Source organism: Ranitomeya imitator, chromosome 2, assembly GCF_032444005.1.
Source record: "Ranitomeya imitator isolate aRanImi1 chromosome 2, aRanImi1.pri, whole genome shotgun sequence".
Classification (NCBI taxonomy): Eukaryota; Metazoa; Chordata; class Amphibia; order Anura; family Dendrobatidae; genus Ranitomeya; species Ranitomeya imitator.
Window position 1 is genome coordinate 391,617,956 of NC_091283.1, and position 13,318 is coordinate 391,631,273.

Genomic DNA, 13,318 nt, shown 5'->3' on the forward strand with positions numbered 1-13,318 from the left:
GCTGATCGCTGCTATGTAGCAGAATTGCACGTGTGCTGTGAGCGCCGACCACAGGGTGGCGCTCACAGCGACGGGCAATCAGTAACCATAGAGGTCTCAAGGACCTCTATGGCTACAATGGAGACGCATCGCCGACCCCCGGACATGTGACGGGGGTCGGCGATGACGTCATTTCCGGCCGCCCGGCCGGAAGCGGTAGTTAAATGCCGCTGTCTGCGTTTGACAGCGGCATTTAACTAGTTAATAGGTGCGGGCAGATCGCGATTCTGCCCGCGCCTATTACGGGCACATGTCAGCTGTTCAAAACAGCTGACATGTCCCGGCTTTGGTGCGGGCTCACCGCGGAGCCCTGCATCAAAGCAGGGGAGTCGGCATCGGACGGTATAGTACGTCCGATGCCGGTAAGGGGTTAATTAGGCTTAATGTCACCTTACAATTGCAAGGTGGCATTAACCCTTCATTACCCCATATCCCACCGCTACACGGGAATGGGAAGAGAGTGGCCAAGTGCCAGAATAGGCGCATCTTCCAGATGTGCCTTTTCTGGGGTGGCTGGGGGCAGGTGTTTTTAGCCAGGGGGGGGGGCAATAACCATGGACCCTCTCCAGGCTATTAATATCTGCCCTCAGTCACTGGCTTTACTACTCTGGCGGAGAAAATTGTGCGGGAGCCCACGCCAATTTTTTCCGCCATTTAACCCTTAAATATAATAGCTAGAACGCCCAAATTTTGCATATACACTCTACTAACATTAGTAGTGTGGAATATGCAAAAAAAATGGTGATATGAGATGGTTTACTGTATGTAAACCAGGTCTCATATCATGTCGGGTTTGTGAAGGAGAAAGCAAAAGCCGGTAATTGAATTACCAGCTTTAAAGCTATCTCGCGCTGCATTAAATATAAATATATATATATAGGTGTCTCCCTGACATATATATATGTATATATACCTATTCTATGTGTATATATCTACTCTCATCTAACCTGTCAGTGTGATTTTACTGTACTCTGCGCTGAATTGCCGGCTTTTCTAAGGACACGGGTGCGTAAAAATCGGACAGCACTCGCATGGTGCGAGTGCTGTGCGTTTTTTTTTACTCGCACCCATTGACTTGCATTGGCGAGTCTCGTCCGAGAATCTCAGCAATACGCAGCATGCTGCGATTTTTTTCTCAGCCGACACAGATTTTTCTCAGTCCGATTTCGGCTGGGAAAAAAATCGCAAATGGAGTGTCACATATTGATTAACATTGGTCCGAGTGCAATCCGATTTTTTATCGGATTGCACTCGTCCGTTTTCCTCACAAGTGGAGATGAGCCCTAAGGCTAAGTGCACACGTTCAGGAATATATGCAGAATTTTCCTGAACAAAACCTGAGGTTGCTGGCAGGAATTCCGCATGCGATTTTTACGCGGTTGTTATGCTGTTTTTATGCGTTTTTCGTGCGTTTTTTTTTCATGCGTTTTTTAAGTGTTTTTAATGACAAATAAAGTTGGTAAAAAAAAGGCTCCCATGAGGTCATTTCCTGATCCAACCCCTCTTCCCCATTTTCCTTTCTTGTTGGATTGAAGATGCCGCACGTACAGCAACAGTGGAGTCTTAGCACAGAACACTACTGCACCACCACAGCGAGCAGGTAACAATGTCATTAGATGTGCACATTTTGCAGATTTGGCTGCGGATGCGCAGCTTTTTGTACGCTGGTGTACGCAGCAGTTTTCCATGTGTTGTACAGTACAATGTAAACATGGGCGGACATACCGCCGGTTCAACCTGTGCAACTGCACCGGGGCCCAGAGCCGGAAGGGGCCCCTGAAGGACCGAGAAAGCAGGGCGGTGAATGACAGCCGGCGGCAGGATTACTGATAACAGGAGAAGCAGGGGGCCCGCTCTGCTGCACATGTGATATGGCGGTCAAAAGGGGCCCCCTGCTGACCTCTCCTGTTAGCATACATTATGCTGCTGTCCGGCTGTCACTGGTGCAGTGTGGTGAGGGGCGGCAGACGCTGGAAGAGGAGTGAGGGAGTCACTGAAGATGCGTCTCTGCTGTGCAGGTACACATTCCTCCCAGAGCCCCAGTGATCTGCAGGACTGGGATACACCTGAAAATAGGGGGAGGGGAGGAGAGGAGGAACTACTACTCTAGGTAGGAGATAGGAGAAGGCCTGTCCCGCCGGGAGTCTGCAGGGCTGAGTGCTGACAGGCTCCATGTCTCCCCTGCTCATTTCCTGTGTTTTGGGCCTGACCAGCTCCCTGCAACTGCACTCTCTGTAGGTACTGTACATATTCCATGTGATGTCTGTTGATCTATCCAGTGTGTGTGTGTGTGTATACTGCTATGTGTATTGCTAGTGTGTGTATACTGCTATGTGTGTGTATATATAGCTAGTGTGTGTGTGTGTGTGTACTGCTGTGTGTGTATATATATTGCTAGTGTGTGTGTATACTGCTGTGTGTATATATAGCTAGTGTGTGTGTGTATACTGCTGTGTGTATATATAGCTAGTGTGTGTGTATACTGCTGTGTGTATATATATTGCTAGTGTGTGTGTGTATATATCGCGTGTGTGTGTGTGTGTATACTGCTGTGTGTATATATATTTCTAGTGTGTGTGTGGTGTGTATACTGTTATGTGTATATATATAGCTTGTGTGTATACTGCTGTGTGTGTGTATATATAGCTAGTGTGTGTGTGTACTGCTGTGTGTGTATATATATTGCTAGTGTGTGTGTATACTGCTGTGTGTATATATAGCTAGTGTGTGTGTATACTGCTGTGTGTATATATAGCTAGTGTGTGTGTATACTGCTGTGTGTATATATATTGCTAGTGTGTGTGTGTATATATCGCTAGTGCGTGTGTGTGTATACTGCTGTGTGTATATATATTTCTAGTGTGTGTGTGTGTGGTGTGTATACTGTTATGTGTATATATATAGCTTGTGTGTATACTGCTGTGTGTATATATATTGCTAGTGTGTGTGTGTATATATATATATATATATATATATATATATATATATATATATATATATATATATATATATATATATATTGCTGGTTTGTGTGTGTATATATATATATATATATATATATATATATATATATATATATATATATATATATATATATATATATATATATATATATATATATATGGCTAGTATGTGTGTGTATACTGCTGTGTGTGTATATATAGGGCTAGTATATGTGTGTGTATACTGCTGTGTGTGTATACAGCTAGTGTGTATACTGCTGTGTGTGTATATATAGGGTTAGTATGTGTGTATACTGTTGTGTGTGTATATAGGGCTAGTGTGTATACTGCTGTGTGTGTGTATATATAGGGCTAGTATATGTGTGTATACTGCTGTGTGTGTATATAGGGCTAGTATGTGTGTGTATACTGCTGTGTGTGTATATAGGGCTAGTATGTGTGTGTTTACTGCTGTGTGTGTATACAGCTAGTGTGTATACTGCTGTGTGTGTGTATATATAGGGTTAGTATGTGTGTATACTGTTGTGTGTGTATATAGGGCTAGTGTGTATACTGCTGTGTGTGTGTATATATAGGGCTAGTATGTGTGTGTATATATAGGGCTAGTATATGTGTGTATACTGCTGTGTGTGTGTGTGTGTGTGTATATATATATATATATATATATATATATATATATATATATATATATATATATATATATATATATATAGGGCTAGTACGGTATGTGTGTGTATACTGCTGTGTGTGTGTATATATAGGGCTAGTATGTGTGTGTGTATATAGGGCTAGTATGTGTGTGTATACTGCTGTGTGTGTATATATATATATATAGGGCTAGTACGGTATGTGTGTGTATACTGCTGTGTGTGTGTATATATAGGGCTAGTATGTGTGTGTATACTGCTGTGTGTGTATATATATAGGGCTAGTATGTGTGTGTATACTGCTGTGTGTGTATATATATATATATAGGGCTAGTATGTGTGTGTATACTGCTATGTATACACATATGTTATTATAGGTATTTTATATACAGTGTACATGCATGAGGGGGGCCCCGAATGTATTTTCTGCACAGGGGCCCATTGTTGCTTGTGTCCGCCCCTGAATGTAAACCATGTACTAAAGACTATATTCTCCCATAGGAGCACTCTTGGAGAAGGACACCAAAGCGAATGTGGGTGCATCCCATTATTCTGGAGCGAGCCGACAAGAGCCACTTCCATCTACTTTACCAGGATTTAAGGAGGTAAGATATGAGAAAAAATGTATAGTCATTGTTTTTCTTTTTTTTTTTTAAATGCAGTTATCCAAAGATGTAACATTGGAATTTGTGTGGTAAACCTAATTTAAATTTTTTTTTTTTTGTACAGTTATCCAGAGAAATGCGTGCAGTTTTGCAGGCTAAGCGTCAAAGATTTTGATCGCTTTCTTGTTCTGGATCTGGATCTCAATTATGCTCACACGGTCATGCGAAGAGCCATCTCTGTAGAGGAAAGGCTGCTCATCACCTTGCGGTAAGGATTTTTTTTTTATTTGGATAACTCATAATGCCAGACACATTCCCCCATAATACTGCCAAACAGTGCTCCCATAATGCTGCCAGACAGTGCCTCATAATGCTGCCAGTGTCCCCCATAATGCTGCCAGTGCCCACCATAATGCTGCAAGACAGTGCCCCCATAATGCTGCCACAGTGCCCCATAATGCTGCCAGACAGTGCCCCCGTAATGCTGCCAGTGCTCCCATAATGCTGCCAGTGTCCCCATAATGCTGCCAGTGCCCCATAATGCTGCCAGACAGTGCCCCCATAATGCTGCCAGACAGTGCCCCCATAATGCTGCCAGACAGTGCCCCCATAATGCTGCCAGACAGTGCCCCCATAATGCTGCCAGACAGTGCCCCCATAATGCTGCCAGACAGTGCCCCCATAATGCTGCCAGACAGTGCCCCCATAATGCTGCCAGACAGTGCCCCCATAATGCTGCCAGACAGTGCCCCCATAATGCTGCCAGACAGTGCCCCCATAATGCTGCCAGACAGTGCCCCCATAATGCTGCCAGACAGTGCCCCCATAATGCTGCCAGACAGTGCCCCCATAATGCTGCCAGACAGTGCCCCCATAATGCTGCCAGACAGTGCCCCCATAATGCTGCCAGACAGTGCCCCGTAATGCTGCCAGACAGTGCCCCGTAATGCTGCCAGACAGTGCCCCGTAATGCTGCCAGACAGTGCCCCGTAATGCTGCCAGACAGTGCCCCGTAATGCTGCCAGACAGTGCCCCGTAATGCTGCCAGACAGTGCCCCGTAATGCTGCCAGACCGTGCCCCCGTAATGCTGCCAGACCGTGCCCCCGTAATGCTGCCAGACAGTGCCCCCATCATGCTGCCACAGTGCCCCATAATGCTGCCAGACAGTGCCTCCAATAATGCTGCCAGACAGTGCCTCCAATAATGCTGCCAGACAGTGCCTCCAATAATGCTGCCAGACAGTGCCCCCGTAATGCTGCCAGACAGTACCCCCATCCTGCTTCCACAGTGCCCCATAATTCTGTCAGACAGTGACCCCATAATGCTGCCACAGTGCCCCATAATGCTGCCAGACAGTACCCCAGTAATGCTGCCAGACAGTGCCCCATAATGCTGCCAGACGGTGCCCCCGTAATGCTGCCAGACAGTACCCCCATCATGCTGCCAATGCCCCATAATGCTGCCAGCCAGTGCCCCCATAATGCTGCCTTAGTGCCCCATAATGCTGCCATTCTTACCTTGGCTTACATATCTTTTATTTAATTTGCTTGTCTAATTTTTTTTTTGTTTCTTTACAGATTTTTGGCCACACATCACTGCACCTCCAATTTAGGGTTGGTAAATCTACCATCTCTCAAATTGTGAGGTGCACATGTACCGTCATCTGGCAGAAGTTGCAGCCCATCGTGATGCCTTGCCCAACCGAGGAGACTTGGCTGCAGGTCGCAGCAGGCTTTCAAACTGGCGCCAATTTCCCCAACTGCATAGGTGCTGTTGATGGCAAACATGTGAGAGTGTTGACGCCACCACGATCAGGATCACGCTTCTTTAATTATAAGAAGTATTTTTCAGTGGTCCTGATGGCGGTGGCAGATGCACATTACAAATTTGTTGCCATCGACGTTGGTGCTTATGGCAGTACTGGGGACTCTCGGGTGCTGCAATCATCACAGATTGGACTTCAAATTCTTTAAGCTGGCAGAACGCTCCCAGCCCCAAGACCTTTGCCAGATTCCACACATCCAGTACCCTTTGTGATGGTATCGGATGAGGCATTTCCCTTAACGACAACCCTGCTGTGCCCATACCCACGAAGGGGACTGGATGATCGGCGAAGGATTTTTAATTATAGGCTGAGCCGTGCACGAAGATATGTGGAATGTACCTTTGGGATCATGTGTAGGTGGAGGATCTTTCACACAGCCATTCAGTTAGATCTGGAGACTTTTGACACTGTAATAAAGGCATGCTGTGTACTCCACAACTACGCTCGTGAACACAGCACAGAGGTAGTTGAGGAGTCACAGGTGTCGGAATTAATTGCAGTTGACAACTTGGGTCAAGGAAGGCTATCCAACTCGGGTGTGCCTGTGCAAGAACTCTTCACTGACTATTTCATGAGTCCTGAAGGTGCCGTGCACTGGCAATACTCCTGTGCCGGTGTTGAGCAGCCTGAACAGCAGAGAAGATCTGATGCCTAACCCCAAGCAATCAAGTCCCCAGCATGTACAGCAGAGAAGATGACAGCAGAGACAATGTGATGCCTAACCCCAATCAATCTTGGCCCGGTGTTCTTTAGCAATTGAAAAAAAATAATTAATAAAAAATAACTTTGATTTAAATCTAAAATCTTGTCTCCAAGAATTATTTGACTCTTTGTAACTGGCACTTTTTCTGATCCTATTACCCACAGTTGACATAATGTAAATAAGCATATCCTTTTTGTTGTAATCAAAAATGACCACACAGTTTTCCTAAACAATTTATTTTTTATCAAAATTAAATATGTACGAAACATATACAGTATATCCAAATGTCTTAACCAGACTTAGATATTTAACATAAGGACAAACATTGTCCAGAAAAGTCCATCAACACTGGACGCTTTAAAAACAACCTGTCACCAGAAAGGGGTGGGGGTAACCATTAGGACAAACATTATCCAACTTGTCCATAAACAATGGACATTATAACAACCTGTCACCAGGAAGGGGGGGGGGGGGACCATTAGGACAAACATTATCCAACTTGTCCATAAACGATGGACGTTATAACAACCTGTCAACAGGACGGGGGGTTGGGACAGCCAGTCTGGTTACAGAAAGCCTCAAAAGTGCTGATACTCCGGCTCGTACCCATACCCCAGAAACAGCTCTTGTGAGGACATAGTTTTATTTGGAGACATAACATTATGCCCACTACTTGTACGAGTTGCTGGTGGGTGGCCAGAAGTGTAGGCTTCTGCAGGGTCGGGCCTGTATGCTGCTGCCTGTCCAAAACGCTGCAAAGCTGCTGCTGGTGGTGGTGGAGGCACACTTTGGGGATTAAAAGCATTCATAATCTGCACTATTATGGCTTGTGACGTGGGTATAGAGGATGGGACATCAGCAGCCATTAGTAAAGCATTGACTGCAGTCATACAGAGGTTCTGCCTGTCCCGTGACATGGACCTTAGGCGGCTGGCTAACACTGAACCAAATTTGTCAAGCTCATCTTGTGCCGAAGAATTGTTGAGGAGATTGAGGGTTCGACTAGTGAGATTTTCAATGACACTAGTCGAAGTTTCAATTTTTTTGGCCTTCTTGGGTGCCGCCCTTATCAATGGCACGGGACGGGCAGAACCAGCCCCCATCCCAGTGGGCCTTGACATGCCACCAGCAGAGCTCGACGCAGCGCCAGAGGCAGGAGCAGCATCAGTAGACACAAACGCCGCATCCACCGCAGAGGATGAACTGGCCACCATACAGGAGGGTGCCGTAACAGCAGCAGACATAGCGGATGAAGGCCTAGCCAAGGGAGGATTTGGTGAGGAGCACATCAGAAAGTCCTCCACCTCCTCTCCAACACCATGCTCTGGGCTGTTGCCTTCATGGGCCGGTGGTGTTTGGGCCCTTACATTGCCTTCAGTTTTGTAGAAGGAATATAAAATACATGTTTAATAAAAGAGTATTTTGAAACATTGGAGAATTGGGAAAAAAAAATAGAATTATTCTTACCGTTAATTCGGTTTCTAGGAACTTTCCACGACGGCATATGGAGGTTGTCTCTTTGCCCTAATGGGGAACAGGAAACACAGAGAGGTTTAAAAGGACTTCCCACCTGCCAGTGACTTACAACTGAGACCATAGCACCGGTTTACCTCCTGAATCCCAGAACTAGTCCAGGAATATGTATCGGGTGGGAAATTAGTGTCGTCGTGGAAGGTTCCTAGAAACCGAATTAACTGTAAGAATAATTCTATTTTCTCTAGTCACCTTCCACGACGACATATGGAGGAATACCAACTAATTTGGCACTAGGGAGGGACAACGGCCTGGAGAACTTTACGGCCGAAGACTAAGTCCTTATTGGACAATACATCTAATCTATAATGCTTAGAGAAGGTATGGTGTGAAGACCACGTTGCTGCCCTGCAGATCTGCTCCGGAGATGCGCCTGCTCTTTCTGTCCAGGAAACTGATGTAGATCTGGTTGAATGGGCCTTGATCCCTACTGGAGGTATTTTGTTTTGAGCAAGGTAGGCTTCCGTTATGGCTTTTTTGATCCATGTAGCAATGGTACTTTTAGCTACTTTTTTCCCCTTATTTTGCCCTGAGAGATGGACAAAGAGGTTATGATCGATTCTGAGAGCACGGGTCTGATCCTGGAGAGGTCTCCATGTGCTGTAGTGGCCGGCGACTGCAATACCTCGTACAGGCTTTGCCTGTTTAAGCCGGGCAGCTGATGGTCGCGCTACATCTCCTCCGGTGCTGCTCCCGTCGTCCTGCTTGCAGGTGCCTCGGGACCCCCTCCCGGCCTTCCCGCGCCCCCACGTGGGCAAAGCAGGCCTGGGATCCCTTGCCGGGTTTCTCCATGAGCTTCTCGGCTTTCTCCCCCTCCATTCGGTCGGCTCGGCGTTCCGGAAGTGACGTCAGCGGTCGCGCGCGTCACTTCCGGTTTTTCGTATCATCCTGAAGTAGGTACTTCCGGGTTCGCCAGCCGGCGTGTCGGGTTAATGGCGGCCCCTCAGATGTATCCTGGAGGGGGAACATTTGATTGCTGGAGGCAGGTGCTGGACGGCGTCCTTAAAATCCTGCTGAACCACCACTGAGGTAAGGCTATTTCCCCAGTATGGATGGTTCTTTGTGCCCTGCGTCTGCGGAGCCCAGCGCTACCCCTGCTACAGTGAGTGTTTGCAGGAATGGGATCCGGGAGGTAGTACCCTTAGGGGGTTATTTGTCACCCCTCTCTCCCTTTCTATTTCAGGGAGAAAAGCCTGCCCCTAGAGCCGCCAATAAAAAGAAGTGCCCAGTCTGTTCTGTTAAATTCCCTCTTAACTGGGTTAAAAAAACTCTGCCAGCCATGTACTGACAGGATTGTAAAAGCCGAGCAACCATCTCTGCTGGATGAAATTTGCTCCCTCGTAAAACAGGAGGTGCAATCTTCATTGGCAGCTTTTACTCCTCCACCTCCGCCACCACATTCCCCAGCTAAAAAGAGAAAAATTCAGGTCGTTGAATCTGATACTGATTCAGGCCTCTCTCATACCTCATCTGTCGGCTGGGAAGATCAAGTATCGCCTAAAGCTGAGGTCAGAAAATACCTCTTTTCCTCAGACTACATTGAGGATCTAGTGTCCACTGTCCGTAATACTATGGGACTAGAAGAGGAACCTGAACCACAGTCCATACAGGATCAAATGTTTGGTGGGCTCAGATCGGAGAAGAGAGTGGGGTTCCCAGTACACGCTAACATTGTTAGTATGATTGATCAGGAATGGGAACAGCCTGAGAAACGCCTCAGTACCCCTTCAGAAATGAAGCACAGATTTCCTCTGGAGGGTGAAATTATCAAATTGGACATTCTAAAGGTTGATGTGCAGGTGGCTAGAGTGGCCAAAAGAACAGCACTCCCTTTTGAGGATTATTCGCAATTAAAGGATCTTATGGACAGGAAGATTGAAAGTCTCCTAAAAAAAAATCATGGGAAACTTCTACGTCTGTCCTTAAGGCTAACTTCGCTTCTACTTGTGTTGCGAGGGCCCTCTCCTGCTGGCTAGAAAAATTAGAGACTCCCATATCTCAAGGTACCTCAAGAGGCGAGATATTAGATTCACTCCCCATTCTGCATAAAGCTACTGGGTTTCGGGCTGACGCTTCTCTAGAATCTGTTAGAGTGGCCGCCAGATCCCTGGTGCTTTCCAACTCTGCCAGAAGAGCCCTCTGGCTTAAAATATGGAGCGCTGATATCACCTCTAAAGCCAGGTTGTGTGCCATACCCTTTAAGGGAGATTATGTTTTCGGTCTGGCCTTAGATGACATTCTTGACAAGGCTACGACAAGAAAAAGGCACTCCCAGAGCAAAAACAACCTAGGAAACGTTTTTTTCGTGCCCCACAGTCTCAGCCCTCTCAAGCGTGAGGTAAAGGCAAAACCGGCAGGTGGAGTTACGCAAAGGGTAGAGGGAAAAATATTTTTGTCCCACAGCAACAGCAGCAGTCCCAACAGGACAAACAATGACTCCGACCCGGTGGGGGGAAGACTCTCAAAATATGTGGGTCAGTGGGAAAATATCAATAGTTCCCACTGGGTTCTCAATGTTATCAAGGAGGGCCTATTAAGAGTTAATTTCTTCCCCCCCTCAGGGTCTAAAAATTACTACCCTTCCGACATCAAGAGATCACAGTTTGTTGACATTGGGTCTCAGAGATCTTGTGAAATCAAATGTGATCTCCCCAGTTCCACAATCGGAACGGGGAAAAGGACATTATTCCCGACTGTTTTTGGTACCCAAACCCTCAGGGGACGTCCGTATTATTATAAACCTGAAAGGTCTAAATTAACATGTGAAATATCGCTAGTTCAAGATGGAGTCTGTAAAATCTGCAATTCCTCTGATAGGACATCACTCCTTTATGGCAACCATCGACCTAAAGGATGCATATTTTCACATTCCTATTCACCCGAGAAACAGAAAATATCTCAGGTTTGCGATACAGGGGAGTCATCAAGTGGAGCACTATCAGTTTGGAGTCCTTCCCATTTCCTCAGCACCGAGGGTGTTCTCCAAAATCATGGCAGAGGCGGTGTCATTTATCCGGAAACAAGGTGTCTGTATAGTGCCCTATCTGGACGATCTCCTGATAGTAGCTCCCACCGAGATGACCCTGATATCCCAGGTTTCAACGACTCTAGAGATATTGAGGTCTCTGGGTTGGATTCCAAATATGAAAAAATCCCAGCTTCAACCCTCAAAAACCAGGAAGTTCTTCAAGGCCCATTCAACCAGATCTACATCAGTTTCCTGGGCAGAAAGAGCAGGCGCATCTCCGGAGCAGATCTGCAGGGCAGCAACGTGGTCTTCACTCCATACCTTCTCTAAGCATTATAAATTAGATGTATTGTCCAATAAGGACTTAGTCTTCGGCCGTAAAGTTCTCCAGGCCGTTGTCCCTCCCTAGTGCCAAATTAGTTGGTATTCCTCCATATGTCGTTGTGGAAGGTGACTAGAGAAAATAGAATTATTCTTACCGTTAATTCGGTTTCTAGGAACCTTCCACGACGGCGCTAATTTCCCAACCGATACATATTCCTGGACTAGTTCTGGGATTCAGAAGGTAAACCGGTGCTATGGTCTCAGTTGTAAGTCACTGGGAGGTGGGAGGTCTTTTTAAACCTCTCTGTGTTTCCTGTTCCCCATTAGGGCAAAGAGACAACCTCCATATGCCGTCGTGGAAGGTGACTAGAGAAAATATATATATATAATTTACCTCTGCAAATTCCGGCTAGTTAAAATGAAATGTAGCTGGTCTGCATATGGCACCTTCCTCTTTGGTGGCGAGCTGCCGCTTTCTGTCCTCTGTGCCTTCATCAGCCTGTCGGTCACAGATCTTCACCTTTTTTTCACATCGTCCACTGCAATGAAACAAAAAAAATGTTAAAAAACAATATTTCAATAAAGTACACAAATTAAAATTAATAAATACTTACTAATCAATTTTTTCCCGCTTTAGGTAGCTGAGGCCACTGAGGGTAAATTTCCGTGACAATGGCCGGCCAGGCATCACGTTTTGAAGAGGAAGCTTTATATTCTTCACTGGCGCGGTCCCAGACCTCTGGGTGTTTTTCAATCTACAATGTTAAGAGAAAACCAGTCAATACAATTTTTTAAATTATTAGTTGATTAAAAAATCAAACTATTTTATCTATATATACATTTGCACACATACCTATATATCCATACTGAAACATACACTCAAAACAAATGTAGATATCTATGAATCCATGTGCACATGTGTGTACACACACAACCCCCCAAACGGCTCTTTCAACGGAATCTCCTGTACGAATCTATATATTTGACACATACCGTTAAAAAACAGCAGCAACACATCACAGCTGGACACAACGCACAAAGGAATGTGTTTTTGGACGTAGAAAAATTATACTTTTGGCCACAATTTTCCCATTTCCCATGGGTAAAAATTGGACCCCAAAAGTTTTTGTGCAATTATCCTGATTACACCAATACCCTGTATGTGGGAGTAAACCTAGGTTTGGTCGCACGGGAGAGCTTGGAAGGGAAAGAGCGCCGTTTCACTTTTTCTACACAGAAATGGCTGGAATTGAGAACAGACGGCAGCTCGCATTTGCAGAGCCCCTGATGTGCCTGAACAGTATAAACCCCCCACAAGTGACCCCATTTTGGAAACTAGACCCTCAAAGGAACTTATCTAGATGTGTGGTGAGCACTTTGAACCCCCAAGTGTTTCACTACATTTTATAATTCAGAGCCGTGAAAATAAAAAATCTTTTTTTTTTTCCACAAAAATGATTTTCATGCCCCCAGTTTTGTATTTTCACAAGGGTAACAGCAGAAATTTGACCCCAATAGTTTTTGTCCAATTTGTTCTGAGTACGCTGATAACCCATATGTGGGGGCAAACCAGTTTGGCCTCACGACTGAGCTCGGAAGGGAAGGAGCACCATTTTAATTTTGAAATGCAGAATTGGCTGTAATTTAGATCAGACGCCATGTCGCGTTTGCAGAGCCCCTGATGTGCCTGAACAGTAGAAACCCCCCAAT

At 45.7% G+C, this 13,318-nt stretch overlaps 1 long non-coding RNA gene across 3 annotated transcripts in view; it reads right to left on the reverse strand.

Moving 5' to 3' along the window:
- LOC138667056 (uncharacterized) overlaps positions 1 to 13,318 on the reverse strand; it is a 37,753-nt gene that overhangs the window by 10,018 nt on the left and 14,417 nt on the right. For 2 of the 3 annotated variants that reach the window (XR_011318593.1, XR_011318591.1), the window contains exons 2-4: positions 12,223 to 12,363; positions 12,003 to 12,147; positions 7,037 to 8,307 (exon numbers count right to left, since the gene is read on the reverse strand). This is a non-coding gene — a long non-coding RNA (uncharacterized lncRNA). Of the gene's footprint in view, positions 1 to 7,036; positions 8,308 to 12,002; positions 12,148 to 12,222; positions 12,364 to 13,318 lie in introns of those variants that run through there. The other variant, XR_011318592.1, reaches the window with a different exon arrangement.